General features: G+C 28.3%; 1 pseudogene; it reads left to right on the top strand.

The window, feature by feature from the left end:
- The first annotated feature begins 4435 nt into the window (after positions 1-4435).
- On the top strand, positions 4436-6317 carry LOC116122366 (annotated as a pseudogene).
- Positions 6318-10252: the final 3935 nt, after the last annotated feature.

The following is a 10252-nucleotide window of genomic DNA, read 5'->3' on the forward strand; positions in this document are numbered from 1 at the left end:
GATTGGGCCCAATTTGTTAATAGTTGGGGCAATCGGGGCATTCAAGTATGGGCCGGGCCGGACCGGTCATATACAAATTGGGTAAGCTTTTGAGTTGGATTGGGCCCAATTTGTTAATAGTTGGGGCAATCGTTGGAATTCATATGGGCTGGGCCGGACCGGGTCATATAACGAAATTGGTAAGATTACCGTGTTGCTCGGAAAGAAAGTCTTCGATACAAGTATATTACTTTATTTACACATCTATTCAATTGGATTTTACTATTTACACCACTCAAGGATCGGTAATGATTCGATAGTCGAAAATTAGTGTTACGGCTCAAATAGTTATTCTTGGCTCGATAATGTTATTGATCTTTTGATTGCATGTAATTTTTTGAAATTTGATTTCCAATCACAATTTAGAGTGATGTAACTAAAAACAAACATTAAGTCTTTTTGTTCATTATTCTAATACTTTTTATAATAATTTTTGAAAAAAAGTAAAATTGGGTGGCTATTACGTGCAGAATTTGGAAATTAACAAAATATCCTCTATGTTTGTTATTTACGGACACCTCTATAATAAATATTTAAAATTAACAAAAACAACCTCAACCCATCCATTAATACGGACAGCTGGCCACCCCCATTGGAGGTGGCGGAGTCGTCATATCAATGCATGACTTGCTAGATCTGACCGATCGTACGCCGATATAGCATTTTCTTACCAGATCCATGGTGGATCTAGTTGGAAAATACCAGATCTATGGCTAGATCTGGCCGCATTTGGTCATCAACGACAGCCAAATATGGCTGTCGTTGACGATTGCTACGACGGCTAGATTTTTTATCGTAGATCTAGCATTTTTCGGTCATATCCGTCTTGGATCTAGTCAAAAAAGGCTAGATCGGCGCACTACCAACCAGATCTAGCCGGTAGTTGCACCATTATACCAGATTCCAGCGATGGTGAAGAATCTAGCAAATGTGGGTTGTCGGGGTGTTTTTGTCAATTTCTAAATAAAAATTTGGAGGGTATTTTGTTAATTAACAATTTAGAAGGTTTAAAAAAATGGAATACAAATCTAAGGGTTTAAAAGAGCTGATAATATAGAATAATATTATGAAAAGGAAATAAATATGTATTTTGGATAGAATAAGTAATATAATACTAAAAATTGTATACCAAACGGAGCCTAAATATTTTATACTTTGGATTCAATTTTAATGTCAATATCATCTTCCAAAAACTTTGTTTTTGTTGTATTGATTTAAATATTGTGGTACAAAGTCTTAGTTCTTATCCTAATATTCGATATCTCTACATCTAAAATATGCATATTATTATTTATTAAGGGATATTATCACTGAGATACACAAGTTTACTGAATTATCATCAAAGGACACAAGTTTCAAAAATATCAATCAGAGATCACTTAACGTGTTGACCGTTATATCATCTACGTAATCACAAGATGACATAAACCTTTAAAATTTAATTATTGAATAAAATAACTAAAAGACTTTAAAACTAAAAAAAAAAAAATTATAAAATATTTTTTGATTTCAAATTTGTGGGTATTTCTATTATTTTGTGATTACATAGTTAAATAAAACGGTCAAACTCTTTAAGTGTATTTAGATTGATATTTCTAAAACTTATATCCTCTTATTGAGAATTCAGTAAACTCGTGTACCCTCAATGATAATACTCATTTACGTATCTATAATTATGTCAATTAGATAAGGGACAATCTATTCTAACCATACAATATTGAGAAAAAAAAAAAAAATCCTTAACACATCATAGAATTGAATGCCTGCCTATATTGAAATTGTGCATAATTTAAGCAAAGGTAGGGCTTCCTTGTCACTCCATTTTGTCTAATTAGCAATCAAAGATAAGGTATTGTAGCACCCACATCACCGATTGAGTAAAAATATGTCGAAGTTGTATATCTTATGTTACTTTCATATCAAATCTTAGATTAAGACCTATCTCTAATTCAATTATTGTTAAATCTTAAACCGACACGTTGCGTCGAGGGATTGGCCCTGGGGTCAAATTTGAGTTAAAGAAGGAAACGAAGCCAAGTCACACATTATTTTATTTTTTTGGTGTTCTAATTTTTTGGATTCAATAATCTTATTATAAATTAGGGTAAGCATCAAAGTATTTTTTGGGGACACGTGTGGGAACCCTAAAAGAAATTTCAGTTGTATACTCAATGTGATTTTTCAATGAAAAAAAAATGTGAAAGTTTAAATAATTAATTAATAAACTTTTAATTAGTTTACAAGTTGAATATGCTTTCTCTTAATTAATAATCAAATTCCTTCTTAATTAAGGCATGTTTATGATGCTATTAGAAGTGATAAATATTAAAATACTTCTAGAAATATGTTAAATATTTCTTTGGAAAAAGAAAATAAGGTCTCAATAAAAAAATGTTAATTATGTTTATAAAAACTATTTTTAATAAAAATACTTTTCGATAAACAAGCACTATACATAACAAGGGAACGACTTCAAAACCCTCTTTCACATCGATGTGCATGGTTCGACCAGGGTCCAAACCTATCATCACCCCCGACCTAGCTTGCACGTCTATGGTCCAAACCCATCAACGTGACTCTGATACATGATAAACGATTTAGGTAAAGTCACTTTTAAAAGCAGTCCAGGGGAGGAGAAGTCAACCACATATTACATCATAACCTGATCAAATTGGTAACGTGATAATAAATACAACTTTTAATACTTTCAAACAAACCCTAGCGATTGTTTTGTTTATTACTTATAGATACCTAAATTTAGATTTGGTAGTGGCTTGTAATGTAATGCTGGCCCAAACAAAACTTTCCACCTTGACTCTCATGGTATGAACCAAAAGTGAATGGTTCAAAAAGTCCACTCAAATTACATTATTTTCTAAATAACACACAAAAATATTATATTATTATACTAACATCATTACACAACCATAATATACCCTTTAAACATTGATCCAAGAACGACAATAGGAAAATGCTTTAACCAAACCCTATTCAACTAGTAGGAAGTATGACCCCCCTAATCAATTAAAGATTAATCCCGAAATATTTTAAGGTATACCCTTTAAACCTTGATATAAGAACGACAATAGGAAAATAGTTAATAAACACATTTTCAACTAGTAAGGAAGTCTAACTCAACCATCACTGAATACCCGATGGTAAAAAAACAAAAAGAGATTTCATGAGTTCTGAGTTCGAGTCTTCATAAGTACTAATAGGGATAGTCATTGAAGGTTTACCTGATCGTTAACTTAAGGACCGGGAGATTAGTTAAAATACGAACACCCTCAATAAAAAATATAATATATATATATATAATAATATATGACCCGATATAATTTAAAGAGATTAATTCTGAAATATTTTAACGTATCCTGTAAACGTTGATCTAAGAACGCACAACAAGAAAAACTAACCAACCAAGTATTACATAGAAAAAAGTATGATCTAATATAGGTCAAAGAGATTAATCTCGAAATACTTTAAGATATACCTTTCAAACCTTTGACCAGAGAGGACGGGCCACAAGAAAATCCAAATATTGGAGTAGGACCCGACTCCTTGGATCTCCGAAAGAAGCTGCCATCAGCTTCTTCTATGCAGCAACCAATTGAGCATGGCCAACTGCATCAAAGATGTGGCCAGAAACAATACATAAAGGAGGGCCATGGCGGCTTCGACATGTACAAACTGCTGATTGGATTAGGTGGCCAACCCCCCACTAAAACCTCACTGTACCCCCCAAATTCAAATCTTTACTATATAAATCTATTACTATATAATTAAATAATTGATGTCAAATTCTTACTTTTCCTCTTATCCAATCAATCAGCCAACTGATTGGTTTTAATATATCAAAAAATCTCTTTGCTTTTCTTTTTTTTATCAGATGGACTAAGTTGAAGTTGAAGTTGTGTTGAAGGTGTTGCTGTTTTATGGCCTCAGCCTTTCCCTTTGCTTATTTGATAAACAAAAACTCGAGGGAAGTTAGGCCAACCGTTTCTTGCCTCCAAACAAACCTCTCTGATTGTATTCCCTTTGAATCAAACAAACCCCTTTGCAGTTGATTCTTGGTCACCATCTGAGACACCCAACTTCACCTTCCTGTCATACTCTTCTCAACCACAACTCTCCCATCTCTATTTTACATTTCTTCTTTGCTTTGTCTCCTTCCTTAATACCTCTTCAGTTTCAAGCTCTATGTGCTTTGTGCCTAAATTGAGCTTCTTGAATGGTTTTGGGTTGTGGGGTTCTTTATTTGAAGTACAGAGGCAATTGTTTGTGGTTGAATTTTGAGGTTTTGTTAATTGGTTTCCGTTAGCTGCAGCTTAGAAGTTAACAGAAGAGCGATTTTCGCCTCTAGAGTACTGGTATTTTTCCCTCTGTCTCATTGAATTCTCATGATTATGATCATAAATTTTCCATGAAAGTGTTGCGGAAACATGATTATAAGGGTTTCAATCAAATCAATGCAATATTTGTGATTTGTGATTGGTGATTAGTGATTTCCAGTCTTGTGTATATAAAGTCGAAGAATTAGGCCAGTTTGAACTGTTTGGTGATACAGTTTTATTTAGTAAGTTTGAAGATTGAAACCATTTCAATGAATACTCGTTACTTCTTGCCACCAGACTTGTTATGTAATCAGCTGCAAATGTTTCCCTGTCATCGAATTCAGTGCCTGCAGACGGTAGAATGGTTGTCGGTGCTCGAAATAGGCCTGCTAGAGCTGCAGTACCCTCACCCTCATCATTCTTGATAAGACTGGCCTGAGGATATCTAGAGCAAGGTGGTTCAACTTCTTGAGGAGGTGTTTCATTACCAGAATGGATCAAGATCCGATCTCGGGTCGAATCCTTTCAATTCCAGTACCTGGATGATGCTGGAGTTCTTGGCTTTGATCATTCAAATAAGCATCATAACATCCCTCTGTCATCTCAAAGAGGGAGAAGCCTATTTGGCCCATGAGATTTGGATTGTTGGGTATGATATTGGGTGCCTGCTCAGTCTTTTGCTTCTCTATGTGGCGCTACAGGCAGCTTCATGTCACTCAAGCTATGGTTTTGGCCTCTCTGATGTTAACAACAAAGGAGCAGCGAAGAATCCAGTACCCTTACACATTTTACCATCAAACAAACTTTTTTTTATAATCCATAATCGAATCCTTTCCCGGTAGCTTAAACCTGAAGTTTTGTTAATTGATGTAATAGTATGTACAGGTGCTCTCATTTGATGAACAGAGCCGGACTTCGCTGGAGCTGTTCTTTGCAATCTGGTTTGTGATGGGGAATGTTTGGGTATTCGATTCGCGATTCGGGTCGTTCCATCGAGCTCCGAATCTACATGTTCTCTGCCTCTCTCTGCTTGCCTGGAATGCTCTCAGCTACTCATTCCATTCCTCTGTTCCTGTTGCTGTGTTGCTGTGTGCCACTCATTAGCAGCTCCCTTGGCTACAACATGAACATGGGGTCTTCGAGAGAGGAGCCTCTGATGATCAAATTTCTAGCCTCCCCAGTTGGAGATACAAGCAAGTTTTTGAATCCAAGTTAGAGCTTGGAAATGATGTCAATGGCATTTCAACTTCTGCAAATGAAGATCCTGTAAGTCCCCGATCTTAACTTTAACCAGTAGAATAGCATGAATGAGATTTAAGGCTGTGTTTGGTTTATTATTTGGAGTTAGGTTGTTATTATAAGATTTAAAATTATAAAACATCTATGGTTTGTAATTTAGTTAATACCCCCTTAAATAAAACATTGAAAATTAACAAAAACATTATCCTCACCTATTAAATGTCAGCAGTCGGTTAGCACCTCTGAGAGTAGCCAGAAATCGGTGTAAAGGCGCACAACCAATTGGATCTAATCAGTCGTGTGCCGATCTATCTTTTTAACCAGATTCACCATATCTAGTCACATATGGTCATCACGCAACCTAATCTCACAGTGATCATGGATCTAATAATATAGTTAATTAGAATCTTAAACATGCATACCAGTTCAACAGTCTATATATATGACTATCGATCTAATAACATTCTCAAACTGATACTGTAACAACGTGTCTAACTATGAATTTTTCCCATGTTGCAGGAATGTTGTATATGTTTAGCAAAGTACAGAGAAAAGGAAGAAGTAAGGCAGCTGCCATGTTCACATATGTTTCATCCTCAAATGTGTTGATCAATGGCTCAGAATTATCTCTTGCTGCCCTTTATGCAAACAGAATTGGAGAGATAGAACCAAGTTGAAAAAAAATAAAAAAAATCCCTGATGAAAAATTTTTAATTGGGTATTTTTACAATTTTTTTTTTTATTTTTTCTTAAATATGGTGTGATTTTTGTATTACTCAGTTACTTGAGTGAGTTATTGCTTGTACATGGAGCTCACCAGTAACTGAAAATTTTATACCAAGTATATATACATACATAGTACGGAATTGAGGTTTTTTTTTTTTTTTTTGGCTCGACGAGAATTGTGATTCTGTTTTCAATAAAAACAAGATAAATCTCGAATAGTATATCTTTATTTTTAAGAATCACATAATCATTGGGTGAAAACTTGTAATTTTCATCATTGTAAGAGGAAAATAAAACACATGAATAATTAGAAATAATTTCAATTTGTGCATTAATTTTATGTGTCAATTTATACATTCTTAAAATGTGTTATTAATTTTCTTTTGTTCTTGATAGAAGTTGGTAAGTTGGTAGGTTTAATCTCATAAATATTATTAATTGTCACAAACCCAACATTTAGAAACCAGGTCTCCAACTTTACTTTCCAAAATTATTTTAGTAAACTTATTCTTCCCACACAATTTTCTTTTTGAAGTTTATTGTTCACTCGTTTACACACACCTCGATTAATTTTTGAGAGAGACTAATATATATCTACCACCAAAGATAGGAGTAAGTGGTTTCAGGTATCTTGTATTTTTCGGGAGAACCGAAACCAAATACACAGTGCAGTTTCCCAAAAAAGAACTAGAATCAGAACCATACATGCAGATTCTAAATTCAAGACCAGAAATTAAAATGCAAGTTTCGGTTCCTTTCCCGGTATCCTAAAAAAATAATTACCCCCTATTAGTTTAAAAATGACAAAAATATCTTAAAAGTTTATAAATACACCCTAACAAATTTGATTACTCATTCATTTTGTGTCCAATGTAATCTAAATCCTCTAATCTCTAGCAACACTGAACTCAATCAATTCCTTACAATTTACATAAAATTCCCAATCAAAACTAAACAAAACAATATATTCTACATAATTCACATCAAATAACTTCACCAAAACATTCAAACAAACAAAATATAGAAAGTTAGAAATTGTCACCAACTTTTTTGATTCTCCCACTACTAAATACTAATTTAAGTTTAATGTTATAATTATAATGTTTATAATTTAATATAGTTATGTTGTAATTAATTAAGTAATTATTTATTATAATGTATGTATAATTAATTACGTATCATACTATCAATTATAATATAATGTTATAATTAATAAATTTCTAATTATTATTAAATATTGTACTAATATTTATAATGTATGTTATAATAATTAAAGTAACTACTATAAATTTATAATATAATGTTACAATTAATTAGATTTTTTTTACTCTTAATTAAGTAATGTACTAATGACCAATGTATGTAATAATATATTTATAATGTAATATTATAATTTTAATTAATTAAGTAATCATTTAACTGTATAATGTTAACTAATTAAGTGACATATTATAATGTAATGTTATAATTATTTAAGTATTATTTTACAATAATGTAATGTTATAATCACTTAAATTTCTAATCATTTAATTATTACTAATGTTTATGTTTAATGTTTATAATATAATATAATAATTAATTATGTAATCATTTATTATGTATATATAAATTAAGTGATCATACTATAGTGTAAATTATTTGTTATAATTAATTAAGTATATATATTACTATAATGTAATATTATAATTAATTAAATTTCTAATCATTTAATTAAGTATTGTACTAATGTTTATATAGAATGTTATAATTAATTAAGTAACCATACTATAATTTATAATGTAATGTTTAATAATTAAAATTCATTATTTAATTAGTATTGTGTAAATTACTAATGTTTATAATATATATTTCACATTAAGTAATCATTTATTATGTATATATAGTTATTATATATGATATCTAATATGAATTAAGTAATCATACTATAATCCATAATTTATATTGTAATTAATTAAATTTCTAATCTTTAATTAATGTATTAATGTTTATAGTGGAATGTTATAATTGTTAGTAATCATATAAAATCTATATGTAAGTTAAATAATTAAATTTTAATCGTTTAATTAATAATATATAATTAATAATTGCTAATGTTTATAATGTAATGTTATAAATTTATAACTAATAAGTAATAATTTAATTATGCAATGCTATATTAATTAAGTAACATAATATAATATAATGTAATAATGTTATAATTAATTACGTAATAATTTAATTAAGTAATTATTTGTTTTATATAATGTTTTTCAATTATTAAGTAATCGTACTATAAATTAAAATGTAATGTTAATATGTTATAATTAATTAATTCTAATCATTTAATTAAGTATTATGTTAATGTTTATGTAATAAATTACTACTATTTACAATATAAGTCAAATCAATTAAGTAATCATTTAATTATATATATTAATTAATTATATGACTCATATATAATGTATAATGAATTAACTATCATACTAATAAAATCTATAATTTAATATTATATTTAATTAAATTTCTAATCATTAATTAATATACTAATGTTTATAATGAATGTTAAATGATTAAGTAATCGTACTATAAATCTAAATTAATGTTAATATTAATTAAATTTTTAGTCATTTGATTAAGTAATGTAATAATGTAGTAAATTACTAATGTTTATAATAAATGTTATAAATTTATAATATAAGTATTATTAATTATATAATGCATAATGAATTAATGATCATAATGTAATATATAAATAATGTTATAATTGTAATTAGTAATTATTTAACTAAAATTTAATGCTTAATTAAAATTTCTAATCATTTAATTAAAGTAGCATTTGTTTATAATGTAATGTATAATTATTTTACAATATAATGTCAATCAATTAAAAATCATCTATTATGTATGTTATAATTAATTATGTATCATACTATAATGAAATGTATCATAAATTAAGTAATCATACTTAATCTTTAATATAATATTATATTTATTTGTTTATAATAGAATATTATAATTTCAGTAATTATTAATTAAATATTGTGTTAATATTTTTGTAGTAAATTAGATTACTAATGTTTATATAATGTTATAATAAATTAAGTAATAATTTAATGTATAATGTTAATTAATTATATGATCATACTATAATGTAATGTTATATGAATTAAGTAATCATAGTATAAATCTTTAATGTATATTATAATAATTAAATTTTAATCATTTCATATTTTTGTACAAATGTTATAAAAATGTTTAATTGTAAGTAATATACTATAATCTTAATGTATATATATATTAATTAAATTCTAATTATGTAATTAAGTAATATACTAAATGTTATAAGTCAATTAATTAAGTAGTAATCAATTAATGTTAATGCTAATTAATTTACTATAAATCATTAAGTAATGTTATAAAATTTATAATTAAGTAATCATTTAACTTAATGTAATGTTATAATTGATTAAGTATGATATTACTGGTATTAAATTTAGTTTATCAATTTATCATATATAATTAATTAATTGCTATTTACTATAGATATACTTAAACTTGATAATTGAAGTAAATAACTAATATACTATTATTCAATCAATATACTATTTTATCAAAAATAATTTTTTTACAACATTAAACACTTTAATTAGATCCTAATTCCAATTATACACTTAATTAATCAAAACTTAATATTAATATTAAAGTTTTTAATATGTTGTATTTTATGTAATATATAATTATATATTATTTAATTAGGTTATTCTAAAAATTTAACTTTTCTATTTTATTTTTTATATGTAAATTAATGAAACCCCCCATTATCACAAATATTTCATTGTAGCCGAGGTTCCAAAAACGTTCACAATGGTTTTAAACCGGTACTCGCTACAAGTTCCAAGTTGGTTTCAACCCGGTATCCGTTTCAGGTTTTTTTC

Source organism: Pistacia vera, unplaced genomic scaffold (genome assembly GCF_008641045.1).
Source record: "Pistacia vera cultivar Batoury unplaced genomic scaffold, PisVer_v2 Contig133, whole genome shotgun sequence".
Classification (NCBI taxonomy): domain Eukaryota; kingdom Viridiplantae; phylum Streptophyta; class Magnoliopsida; order Sapindales; family Anacardiaceae; genus Pistacia; species Pistacia vera.